The sequence below is a fragment of the Helianthus annuus genome, chromosome 10 (genome assembly GCF_002127325.2).
Source record: "Helianthus annuus cultivar XRQ/B chromosome 10, HanXRQr2.0-SUNRISE, whole genome shotgun sequence".
NCBI lineage: Eukaryota > Viridiplantae > Streptophyta > Magnoliopsida > Asterales > Asteraceae > Helianthus > Helianthus annuus.
In genome coordinates this window covers 161,170,213-161,184,278 of record NC_035442.2, presented here as the reverse complement: position 1 = coordinate 161,184,278, position 14,066 = coordinate 161,170,213, and the positions used below count along the sequence as shown (strand labels likewise).

Genomic DNA, 14,066 nt, shown 5'->3' with positions numbered 1-14,066 from the left:
TCAGCAAAGTTACTGGCAGTTTTTGTTTTTCAAAGTTATAGAAGGCTGACCACGGGGCCGTGCCGGTGCAACACGGGGCCGTGTCCAACTTCCAGTAACTGGGATCTGAAAAACAATCACTGTACTTCCGACCACGGGGCCGTGTTCGCTCAACACGGGGCCGTGGTGAACCTTCTGACCAACATTCTTTTTTGTTTTTATTGCAGGACTTGGAACCCGACGCCATCCTCACGTAGTGTATGAGCTCCAGTTCCAATAAAGACATAAAGGAACCACTAGAAGAACCCGAACGCTTTCTCAGAAAAAGGTTAAAAGCCAAAAACCAAGAGAAGGTTTCGGGTGATCCACCCCCAATGGCGGACCAACGTACCCTTATGGATTATCTACGGCCCACCGTAGGTAATCTAGGCGCCGCTATCAATGCTCCGAATGTCGAAGCCAATAACTTCGAACTTCGACCGCATTTGATACAAATGCTCCAAAACTCCGCAACCTTCCACGGGCTTGCGGACGAGGATCCTCATCTACATATAACTAATTTCTTAGAAATATGTGATACCTTTCGGATCAATGGAGCATCAAACGACGCCATCCGCCTCCGTATGTTTCCATTCTCGCTAAAAGACCGAGCGAAAGCTTGGCTCAACACCCTCCCAGCTGGATCAGTAAACACCTGGGATGAACTAGCCCAAAAGTTTCTATATAAGTATTTCCCTCCTTCTAAAACTGCTAAATTAATGGCTGAAATTAATACATACTCACAAGAGGACGGGGAATCCTTATATGAAACATGGGAAAGGTTCAAGGAGCTATTACGCAAGTGTCCCCATCACGGCCTCGCAATATGGCAACAAGTATCCACTTTCTACAATGGATTGTTGCCACACACTAGGCAGACACTTGATTCTAGCTCCGGGGGACTTTTAGGTAATCGACGCCCACACGAAATATATAATCAGATTGAGGAAATTGCTCAAACCAATTTTCAATGGCACACTCCCCGGGGAAATAAATCTATCGCCCCGGGCGCCCATAAGGTTGACGAAAGCACCTCTTTACAAGCCTAAATCGAGGCCCTTTCTTCAAAAATAAAAAAATTAGAAATGACAAAAACAGCCTCGGTTATGGCTTGTGAAGGGTGTGGTGGGTCACATGAAAATTGGAGTTGCATGAAAGAAACAGACGATCAACAAGAAATGGTAAACTACATTGATAATAGACCTAGGCCGTCGGGTCCTCCAACGGGAACTTACAACCAAGGATGGCGAAACCACCCAAACCTTGGTTGGAGGGAAACCGGCAATAGTAGTAACCAACAAACCCAACGAACAAACTTTCAGCAATCAAGAAATGAGTCACAAAATTTCACTCAACAACAAGGTGGACGAGAAAGGCTCAAAGATACTTTATCTCGCCTCGTCTCTGACACTGATAAGAAAAACTCGGAAAGATTTCTACAATTAGAATCTAATTTTAGGAATCAACAAGCTAGCATTCAAAACATAGAAAAACAAATAAATCAACTAGCACAAAATTTTTCCGAGAGACCGCAAGGCGCATTACCTAGCAATACCGAAACAAACCCAAAGGCGCAAGTTCACCTCATCACACTACGAAACCGCACCGTAGGGCCTGCAGAAGTACCTCCACCAACGGAAGAAACAATGCCAGCACATCTGCAGGAAAAGAACTCTCCCCCATCACCAGAGCCTACCAAGGCTCCTCGAGTTCCGTACCCCGGTAGGTTAATTCGTCAAAAGACCAATGAGCAGTTCGCAAAATTCGAAAGTCTGTTAAAACAATTGCATGTCAATATTCCTTTTATCGAAGTCCTAACCCAAATGCCCAAATACTCTAAATTTATGATGGACTTCCTTACACATAAAAAGAAAATTGAAAATTTGCAATTAGTTAATTTAGGCGAAGAATGCTCTGCCCTCGTACTCAATAAACTACCCCAAAAGAAAATCGATCCCGGAAGTTTCACGATTCCATGCTCAATAGGGGAATCACCCGTTCGCAATGCCTTGGCCGACTTAGGGGCTAGCATTAACCTCATGCCCTCATCGATGTTCAAAAGACTTGGCTTGGGAACCACGAGCCCTACAAAAATAAGCATACAACTCGCTGATCGATCAGTCAAGTTCCCACAAGGTGTCATCGAGAATGTCTTGGTAAGGGTAAGCAGATTCGTTTATCCAGTTGACTTTGTCATACTCGACATGGAGGAAGACACCGAGGTCCCCCTTATCCTAGGGAGACCCTTCCTTGCCACAGCACAAGCAGTGGTAGACATGAATGACGGAACACTGACTTTGAGGTATGGGGACGATGAGGTGAAGTTCGGAGTTGGGAAGAAAATAGAGGACGACGACCCAGTCAATTACATGAAGGTTATTGATTCAAGCTTGGATGCCGCTCTCCGACGGTGTAACTTGGGAAGCAAGGTACTCCATTCAGAAGATATATAACCGGGAATCGGGTCTAGCCAAGGACCCTTATAAACGTGGCGCACCACGGAGGCATTCCGCGAATCTATCCTTAGTCTAGTTTAGTTTAATCTTTTAGTTTTTGCAGAATAAAACACACTCATGATGGTAATGGATGAAAAAGGGAACGAGAGAAATGGAACCATGCACGAAGAACAGAGCAACCCGACAAAAATCTCCATCACAGAAGGCTCAACACGGGCCGTGCCCAACCAACACGGCCCCGTGCTGAGCCCCTGCAGAAAATCACCCAGTTCAGGTAACTGGACACGGGCCGTGTTCAGCGGACACGCCCCCGTGTCCAGGCTTCTGTTTCAATTCTATAATTTTTGTTACTGGCACTTGACCACGGGGCCGTGCCCGGTGAACACGGGGCCGTGTCCAGGATGCCAGTAACATAAATCTTTGCTTTTTAACACACTTTTATACATTCTAATCAACCAAAAATATTATTTTTGGACACATTGAGGACAATGTGTAATTTAAGTGTGGGGGGGATGCTAAAACCTTGAAATTTTGCAAAATCCTAAACACAAGCCTTACACAAAACTCTATTGGAACCGCTAAACACCCCAAATTTTTTCAAAAACTTTTTCATTTTTTTTTATTTATTTACTTGTCTTAGTTTAAGTTGGGAATAACAAGTTCTAAAAAGGTTATATTTTTACAAGTTTACAACCGATAGCGTCGTGATAAAAAAAGGAACCAACATAAGAAAATTATGAAACGGCATAACAAGTTTAGTTTAAAATTCGATTATATATGCTTGGTCACATTAAAAACCCATTCCCACAAAAGTGAGTTTTGAGCCTTTATTGAGCATAAAAATACACATATTTAGATTAAATGCTCATTTTTCGTTTCTTGTGTGAATAGCCGCTCGGTCCTTACAAATCTAGAACTTGCCACGACGATACATTCCCGGTCCTTACCAACTTAAACCCAAGTAAGTAAATGACGGAGGCATTAGGACTAACCATTTTTTCTTTCAAAACCATTATTTTTCATTTTTTTACCTACCCAAAATCCCCCTAGATAGCCCCTTTGAGCCTAAACCTTTCATTTCATTACCCCAAAACCCTTTTTACCCACCAAAAACCTTTTTATTTATTTTTTTTAGTAACAAGTTCGCTTTTTCGTAAACTCACCTTTTTATGTGACGATTGAAAAAAAAAATGATGAAGTCAAAAACAAACAAAAGCTATAAAAGCTTGTTTGGAGAAATATTTCAAAATAAAAAGTCACTAAAAACAAGGTACTTCACGAAAACCGACGCTTGTTACGATTTTCGCCCTTTTTACTAACCACTAACCAACCACCCACCTTTAAACCCAAGCCTTCACCCAAAAAGTCCTCTTGATATTTACAAAGGTAAAAAGTTAAAAAGGAGGAGGATTGATTGCTTGGCAAGCCTATGGAAGACATAAGTTCCGTGCCGCTCTCGAGTGATTCACTAAAATATACACCTTCGGCCGAGTGTTGAGTGATCTCCCGTGAGGTATGTGAACTTGTATATAAATGGAATTTTAATAAGGCATGCTATGCCCAAATAAGTAATTCATCTTATGAAACGTTCAAAATAAATCATAACGAATAGGATTGTAAATAAATAAAAATAAAACCTATAAAAACCTTGGATTCCCGACACTCTAGGACAAGCTAAAAAAAAAAAAAAAAAAAAAAAAAAAAAACTTCTCTTCTACCTATTCCATTTGGGAGTGTAAGCCACATTTAAAGAGTTTTGCTTGAGGACAAGCAAAAGTTCAAGTGTGAGGGTATTTGATGTGTGTAAAATGCAACATATAAATCACATCAATTAAGGCATAAAACTAACCCTTTTTAAGTACTAATGTTGGAAAAAGAGTGTTTTTGTCTTCCTTTTGTATTTTCAGGATGAAATGAGCTCAAAATCACAAAAGAAGCAAAAAGACAACTAACTCTACCATAAAATACAAGAAAAGGAACAAAGTGGACTGCCCGGACCCTCAACGGCACCTCCCAAGGCAAAGGAGAAGAAACAGAGTCTGAACACGCCCCGTGTCCAGCGAACATGGGGGCGTGCCCAGGAAGCAGCAGAAAAGACAAACTAGTAGAAGCTTCCATTGCCCACCACGGGGCCGTGTCCAGCGGGCACGGGGGCGTGGTGAAAGTACAGCAGGCGCATTAATTGTAATTCGCAATTACAATTAATGAGGAGAGAGAGTGTCAGGCGGGCACGGGGCCGTGTCCAGCCTTCTGTTCAGCCTATAAATAGAGGAGCTTGGCTTCATTCTCCCTCATCCCTTGGCACACCACCTCTCTCACACCTCATCCACCACCCACCACCACCATAACACCATCATCCACCACCCACCACCACCATAACACCATCATCCACCACCATCATCCATTGTCCATCGTAGAGTGTGTGAGTCGTCTCGGGATCCAAGATTGATCGTAAGAGTTCTTGACAATCAAGGCCATGTTTGCCTAAGTCTCTTACATCACTTGGTGAAGACAAGTTTTTAGTATAATACTTTTTATTTTTAATCTTTTGCACTTTTTATTTGGTTTTGTATTAATGACTTTAATAACTAGTTACTTATGTTGAAGGTGATCTTTCCTTATCGTTTGTCCGTGGTGTTTTGGCATTATTTTACTGTCTATATAAAATAAAAGATTTTCACCATTCATATCTCCACGGTCTATATGGAGGTATGTTGGCTACCTGGTCGGGGGTTAAGGGAACGGTTTGGTAAGGGTCTTGCCCTTGTTCAGCGTTTAGAGGTCCTGCTTGGGACCTGGGTCAAATTTAGTAGGATCTCCTTCAATGCCCATAGGTATTGGATGGCGGGGATCCAAACTCTTTGACCCCCTCATAAGTTAACTACTATTAATACTATAACCCGGCTATTTAGGACTGTATCCCTGCTGACTCAGACTACTTAGCCGAGGGTAACGTCACCGCCAAAAGCGGGGCCTACCACAATTTGCATTAATAACTTAATTCATTATCTTTCAATAATCCGACCCTTTAGGATTGTATCCTTGCTGACTCAAACTACTGGGTTGAGGGTAACGTCGCCTTCAAAAGAGGGGCCTACTACAATAACTAAGATAATCTCTTAAACAAGTGCAAAAGTGCGAAAATAATCAAAGGTTATACTAATACACGTGTCGGATCCAAGTGATTCATCTTGTCTATCTGTTTTTATTTTATTTTTATTTTCAGCATTTAGTTAGTTTTTATTTTCTTAGTTTAAAACATTTTTCTAACCTTTTTTGATTTGATTAGACGTTGAGGATAAACCGGTATTAAAAGATCTTGTGTCCTTGGACGACCTCGGTATCTTACCAACACTATACTACGTCCACGATGGGTGCACTTGCCCATATGTGTGTTTAGTGTTAGTGAATATCGTGTTTTATAAATTTAAAACTTGGCTAAAAGTGTAAAAAGGGGCTTAATTATATATTAAAAACATATATACACTGACACGCATCAGCCATTACGTGATTAATGGTTACTATTGTCATCATCCTACTTATGCACAGTGATCTGTCATTATCATGTTATTGGGCCTAGCCCATGTCCTTGGGCCTAGCCCATGTCATTCGTGTTATTGGGCCTAGCCAATGTCATTAATGTTATTGGGCCTAGCCCATGTCATAAAACTCATGCATGTTTGGAAAAACCTTGTATTGCTGTAAAAATCGATAAGTTTAGCATGAACTTTTCGTAAACCATTTGAGTTCGTTGAAATCCTATTGCGGAATGGTTTAATATATGTGATTTTCGTTTATCGAAACATTGTGTGCGTTTTCGAAACTTGCTTATCTTTCCACCCCTGAAAACATTTATAAAAATGTAAAAAGGTAAAAAGTGGGGGTTATGAACTCACATCGATATCCTTGTGCAAAGCTAGCTCGATGTGATTCCGTAATGTCGTTCCAAGAACGTGAACTCGCTAGTATGTAACTATAGCATTCCTACGAAGGAGTAACTTTTAAGTGTCTAAATAAAACAACGTAGCTAAACTACGTATCCGAGCTCTACCGAATCGTTATCCAACGACTCTAGGGAAGTGTTATCGTCTTGATTCGAAATAACCAATCTATGGTTATTTGATCCCATTTAATCGGGATAAATACCATGTCTCGAAAATGACTTAGTTTTCGAATGGTTTAGGATATATATTTATATATTAAATATAAATATACTTACGAAGTCGTGTTAGTTGTCACGGACAGAAATACGTATATGGATAAGGGTGCGTCTCGTTGTAGTTCTCGTAGGATGAAAATATATACAAAACGTTGCGTATTCGAAATGTTGTATATGATACGGTAATATACCATTGTAGTTCCATAAGACGTATATATATACATATATATATATATATATATATATATATATATATATATATATATATATATATATATAGGGTCAGGATTTAGAGAGAACGGTAAAAAGTGTGAGAACGGTGAGAACAATTATGGTAGTGACATGTAGCATTGATGCTAAATTACACTAAGGGGTAATATTGTCAAAAAACTCACTCACATGAACTGGGTGTTCAAATAAAACGCCATAAAAACACTAAATTCAGAAAAACACCATGAAAATACCCAGTTAAATACGCTATAAAACACCTAGTGTAGAAAAACGCCATGAAAAAACTCAGTTGAAAACGCCATAAAACACTCAGTTCAGAAAAACGCCATGAAAATACCTAGTTAAAACGCCATAAAAACACGTAGTTCAGAAAAACGCCATGAAAATACATAGTCTAAAAAGCCATAAAACACCCTGTTCAGAAAAACTCCATAAAACCCAGTTAATTGTTTTTCGAAAAGTATATCATTAGTATACTCGTTGGAAAGATAAAAAAACGGTGAGTTTTATGGTGTAATTTTTTTCGAAAAATAATCACGTATAAAAAAGTTATTGTCGTTTAAATATGATGGGGGGAAAATGACATGTGATTAGCATGTGCACCTTTGTTTGGATCTTCCTATTTTACCCCTCTTGGTAGTTCCAAGGCCCCTATTATTTACAAAAATGCCACCGCATTAATCTCAGCCACAAACCACTAAGATCTTGTGGCTGAGAATCGTTCTCACCGTTCTCACCATTCTCACACTTTGAGGGGTTCTCTCCTGATCCTGTTCCTATATATATAGGGTCGGGATTTAGAGAAAACGGTGAAAAGTGTGAGAATGGTGAGAATGCTTATGGATCGTCCGATCAAAACAATCTATGGACTAGATTGGCGCGGTGGCGTTTTCGTAAATAGCATCAATTTTATTACGTGGACGCGCTTCATTAAGGGTAAAAGCGTCTTTTGACTACTCCAAACAAAACGCCATCTCATGAAAATAAAACACCAAACAAAAATCACACACCATTCTAACTAAAAACGCCATTAGATATAAAACGCCAAACTTAATTATATACAACAACTCAGACCTTCAATTAAAAACACACATAAAACCCCAAACGCCATATTTAATATACACGTTTCCTCTGATAAACGCCAGAAAACCCAAACATCAAATAACTTCTAACCCAAAACGTTTATTAGAAATTCAATTTGGTTGTCTGTAAGATTTCGCTCAATGTAATGGACAAAATCATTAAGTAAAGATGTTATCCATTTCATTGAGTAAAATCTTATTGACTTATCCTCAATTTCCATCCAATTTATAACGCCAAAACATACAAAAACATTACTGAGGTTTGTTGTCAATTAAGTTTAGCTGTATGGGGTGGACAACATTGTCAGTTATCTTTCTTAATTGAGGATTAACAATGTTGTCCATCACCATACAACAACACTTTATTGATTTTAGCATGATCAAATTTACAGTTTTAAGATGGTTTATTTAGTGGCGTTCTTTTTCTCGGTAAAACGCCAAAAAGATAACATTTTGGCTGAAAGGGTGTAAACTCAATAACATTTTGCTACATAAGATGGAAAAATATTACAGAAAAAGAGGCTGATTTCAGACTTTGTGCTTCCAAACGGCGACAAAAAAACTACTTCAAAAAACAAAAATAAAAAAAAAATCATACGAAAGTCGAAACAGCCAGTGAAGATGCTTCAAAAGAAGAAAGATACTGGTGACAGTGAAGATTTTGAAGATCAATATTTATTTTGTTTAATTTTCTTTTTCAGTTGATTGTTATGTAATAAAAACGCCATATCTAATAAAAACGCCAAAAAGCCAAATGCTTGTCAAAACGCCAACATGCCATAAAACGCCACAAAAATTACCAAACCATAATAAAATTACTTTGGACAAGTATTATAAAAAACCAAACAAAAAAATAAAAAAAATAATAAATAAGAAACAAACTTGAAAATGTAACTAGAAACAGTAACTACAAATCAGTAATAATGAAGATAGGGAAAATTTATTATATTAGAATCTAAAACGCCAAACTTGAAAGATGTGACGTGTTACAGACTTCAGAGATAAAGCTTATCAAAAACAATAATTACAAACAGTAACTGAAAAGACGAATACTTTATTATAATAATGCACCGCCTAACTTTGGCGCCAAAAAGACATCCTATAAAATGAAATGTCTCAGCAACTTCCATTTGATCAAACCAAAAAAACAAACGCCAATACTACTAAATACCACTCACTGTAAAACGCCAAAAAATAAAAAAAATCAAAGATGGCTAATATGCTTTCTTGGATATCCAGTTTTGTTCTTCGTGAAGTTTCACTGAATGAATTGTTAGAAGACGGGAGTAACTCAGTAAGATTTTGCTGCATGAGATGGACAAAATTGTAAGAAAAAGATACTTATGTCTTTGTATTTTTTTGTTCTTGAAGAAGGCTTGAATGAGGAGAAGAGATCAATGACACTGAAGAGTGGGATGATTATAAAAATGAAGATCAAGATAAAGAAAAAGCGAAAAACCCACTCACACGTCATAGATCTATGTCCCCAAACATCCACAGAAAAAGCCACTTCAACAGACGAGCAGGCAAAATAATCAAACCGATGGGTTTGTTAAGTTTTACATAAAACGTCATATATTTGGTGACAGTTCTTGTACAATTAAAGAAGAGAGAGACTGATGACAGTGAAGATTGTGAAGACAGATCCGATTAGGATTTTTAATTTATTTTTTCGCTTGTATTTTTTTTCCTGTGGTTGAAATATAATCTAACAATTGTAAAACACCAAGATAACAAAAACGCCAAAATGTATATAAAAGATAATAGAACAATGGGCCATCTTGTTTAAAACGCCATTCAGATAGATTTCCTGACCCCCTGGATTCCAATGGCATACGATTTGAATAAACGCCATACGCCAAAATGTTAATACAATGAAACCATTAAACGTCATTAATTATTGAATTTGGTTAACGCCAAAAATCTTAAACCCCAGAAATTAAAACAATATTGGGAATAGCGGAACTGGAAAAGCAGAAGATGAAAGGACAAAAAAGCCCCTCCACCCTTCTCTATGCCGCGTGACACGTGTTGGGTCAGGAATATAAAAAAAATTCAAAAAAAAAAAAAATTTGTAGTACACATGTGTAATAATACACATGTGTAGTATTACACATGTGCACTACAAAAAAAAATTTTTTGAAATTTTTTTATATATAAAAAATGGTAAAAACTGGTATGCAAAAAAAAAAAAAAAAATTGGTATGTTTTTTTGGCTTTTTTAATTAGTTTTCGAGTTTTCATAATAACTAGTGGTTTTTATTTGAACCTTCCCCTATATATATATATAGGATTAGGTTCAAACGTGAACAAAATCCCAAGAGTGAACTGCGTGAACTGATATGGGCCCTTGATTTTTATGATCTTGAGATTAAAGTGAGTGGCATGATGGTAATTATTTGGTTAATTTTTTCCATTAATTAAATACAAAAAGGGTATATGTGTAATTTCAATCTTAAATTGATTGCATAAATCTCTCACAAATCAAGTAATCAATTATCCTCTTAAATTGATTGCAAAAATCTCTCACAAATCAAATCAAGGATTAGGAAAGATGTAACTTAATTCAATTATTAAAATAATTATTTGTTTAAATGCGATGTACACATGTGTATTCTGATTTTGCCCTCTTTTTAATGCAATGTACACATGTGTATATCGTCTGTTTTTGTGATATCTCAGAATTTTTTTTTGTATTGAATGTTGATGTACACCTATGAATTACTGTACACGTATATACGATGCTGAGTACACATGTGTACTGTTCTATTTATATCCAAGTACACATGTGTATACCGTTGAAATATGAAGGTTACGTGGATCTTAAAAATCAAAATTTGAATTCTGGTGATGAAATCTGAAATAAAAATTAAAATTGAAATCTGGTGATTTTTATTTGTTTTGATAATTATCTTATTAATAAATAAACATAATGTGGATAATGAATTTAAATTAGGAAAGATGTAACTTAATTCAATTATTAAAATAATGATTTAAATCTAATTTTTTATATAATTACAATCCTACCCTTAACAACTAAAAAGGAAATCAAGGGTCCATATCTGTTCACGCAGTTCACTCTTGGGAGGTTGTTCACGCTGGAACCCTATCCTATATATATATATATATATATATATATATATATATATATTTATTTATATAAGCTCGTTGTTATCGAAACTAGTCTGTTAATAATATCGCTTGTTATAAATCTTACGACAATGTGTCGTACTTCGAGTAGACGTTTAAAATAAATATAAATAATTATATTTATTTTTATGAAAGTATACGGCTTAACGACATTTGAAATAAATATAAACAATCATATTGATTTTATAAAATATTTCTGAGTTTTGGGCGTTTGAAATAAATATAAATAAGGGGTATTGGATTTTAATAATCCCAAGTTTCACTAATTGGCCGGTAATAATCGCAACTTCAAAAATTGCCTACAACAGTCCCAACTTGTAAGATTTTGGCCACCAATGATCCTTGTCTAACTGGGTTATAATCTTGTTGGGCTGGTGACCTGCAACTTATTCCGGCGACCCGTTTTACCCCTGAAACCACCAAACGAGACCACCACCAATCATCTCCGACCTCCTGTAATCTTCTTCGCTTCTCAAAAGTTTAAAATTTCCACCATCTACGCAACTCCGGTGACCTGCAACTTATTCCGACGACCTTCTTTACCCCTGAAACCACCAAAGGAGACCACCACTTGTCATCTACAACCTCTAGTGACCTTCTCCGCCGCTCAAAACTTCAAAAAACTGACTGGGTTATAACCCAGTTAGACAAGGATCATTGGTGGCCAAAATCTTACAAGTTGGGACTGTTATAGGCAATTTTTGAAGTTAGGATTATTACCGGCCAATCAGTGAAACTTGGGATTATTAAAATCCAATACCCCTATAAATAATTATATCTATTTTATAAAAAGTTTTCGAGTTTTCGTTGACTTGTAAATCAAATTTGTCGATCCGTTAAAAACTCGTTTTATAAGTTATAAAACGCCGCCAAAATAAATATACTTTTATATGTATTTTATAAAAGTTACTTGAGCTAGGTTAAATGTCGTTTTTGGAATCTAATCACGTGTCGTGTTTCGGGTTTTTTACGAAAATCGAAAAGAGTTTCATCTGTTTTTGGATGATCCCTACAACTAAAGTGTCGATATATTTTCAAAATTCAACAACAATTCAACACGATGTAACAATATAAAACTTTTGTCGCGTAATAGACTATCGCCTAAATATATAATCTTGTAATGAAATGTCGGTTCGAGCTCGGTTCGCGTTAAATAATCTAAAAATAACTTTAATAACTCGCTACATTTAAATTTGTTACCGGGTCTTCTGTTGACTGAGTTTAACCATGGTTGACGTGTTGACCCGAACTTTTGACTTGTTGATCGGTTTGAACCGTAACCGAACCGAGTCGAGCCATAACCGAACCGAGACCCTAGTTGACCAGCTTTGACCAGTCAACATGATGTGTTGACTGGTTTGACTTCGTTGACCGAGCCCGAACCCGAATCTGAATCATGCCAAGCCAGAACCGAATCTGAACCGAGTATACCGAATCACCCGAACTTGAACCGAATCCAAACCCAAAACCTGAACTAAATGTGAATCGTACCAAATCTCGAGCCCAAACATCATCACTACCACCGTCGCTCCTGCCGCCGTGCTGAACCACCACCGCCGTTCCACTGTTGGTGCTGCCGTTATCAACTTCACCGACCCAATCCTTCCCAAAGCAAAACCCATCGCCGCTGTCTACCACTCACCACAGCTCAGACGTGAACCGCACACCACCACCGCCGATTCCGGCGTTTCATTTCATCGCCGCGCCGCCCCCATTGATGGTGGTTGGCCTCCTTCCACATCCTGAACTCTCTCTCTCTCTCTCTCGGGTTTCTCTCTCCCTCTCTCCGATTCTGAGTCGATAGTTGCGTGTGTATGTTGGCACAAGGAGGGTGTTTTGTGGTGGTTATATTTGCCGGAGAAACCGTCGTAGAGAGGGAGGGGTTGTGTGGTGTGCGTGTGTATTTTTGCGGAGAACGAACGGCCACCGGCAGCCGGCCGACATCTCAGGCTCCGGTCGCCGGAGTAGATGACGGGGGAGAGAGAGCAAATGGTGTCGACTGCAAGTGTTTGATCTAGTATTATAGGCAAAAATGAGAAAAGAAATATGACAAGTTCTTTATATAGTGTAGGGTTTTGAACGAGAAACTTGATACTTATTGAACGAGAAACTTGATACTAATTGAACGAGAAAGTTTGATACTTACTGAACGAGAAACTAGCTTAAACACAGACTTGAAACATGGAAACCTTCGTGTTAATCATATAATAATACCATGTAATGGTTAATGCGCAACACAACGCTTAATCTAACTCGCAAAACGAACCAAAGTTGGAAAACTAGCAAACGGGTATCAGCTGCCCGAATGGACATCCGATCGGCTGGCCATTCGACCAGAAGGCTATCCGATCGCCTGCCTTTCTCCTCCAACTGTCCCTATCACCTATAAATAGGGCTGTTCACCCTTCATTTCACACTTTTGCCTCTGCCATTCGACCACACGCACTCTCAGGCACTTTTATCGACTTTAATCAAGATTCAAGGCAAACTCGTAAGTACTCTTCCCCGATTCTAGTACAACTTTCATCATTTATCACTTCTACACAATATTCTTCATCAAAATCACACGAACACTTCAACTTTTTCATGAAAACCAACTGATTCGGGTCTCTTGAAGGTGGTTTCCACTCAGTTGATTGATACAAACTATGGTGGAGCATCATCTAATCAAGATCGGTCCCAGATCTAAAGGATTTTCACAACTTTTATACCAAACCTAAAGGAATCTCACGCTTTTTCACCAGATCTAACGGAATTACACATGTTTCCGGCTCAGATCTGATGAACATCAAGTTTTACTACCGATTTTCGAACTTTTCTTCCATTTTTATGCGAAACCTTGGTGAAATCAGGCTCAAAACAGACTCTTGACTCGCTCCTTAGTCAAAAGTCGGCTTGAGAACTGAATTCCACCGGAAAACGGGCCGATTGATGGGTCCAAACATGAAACCTCACCGGAAACAGTTCGTC

General features: G+C 38.0%; 1 non-coding gene across 1 annotated transcript; it reads right to left on the bottom strand.

Annotated features, from left to right (window-relative positions):
• Positions 1–731: 731 nt before the first annotated feature.
• LOC118483500 lies at positions 732–838 on the bottom strand. Its single transcript, XR_004870790.1, has one exon. It is a non-coding gene; the product is annotated as a small nucleolar RNA R71 (small nucleolar RNA).
• Between the last annotated feature and the right edge of the window lie 13,228 nt (positions 839–14,066).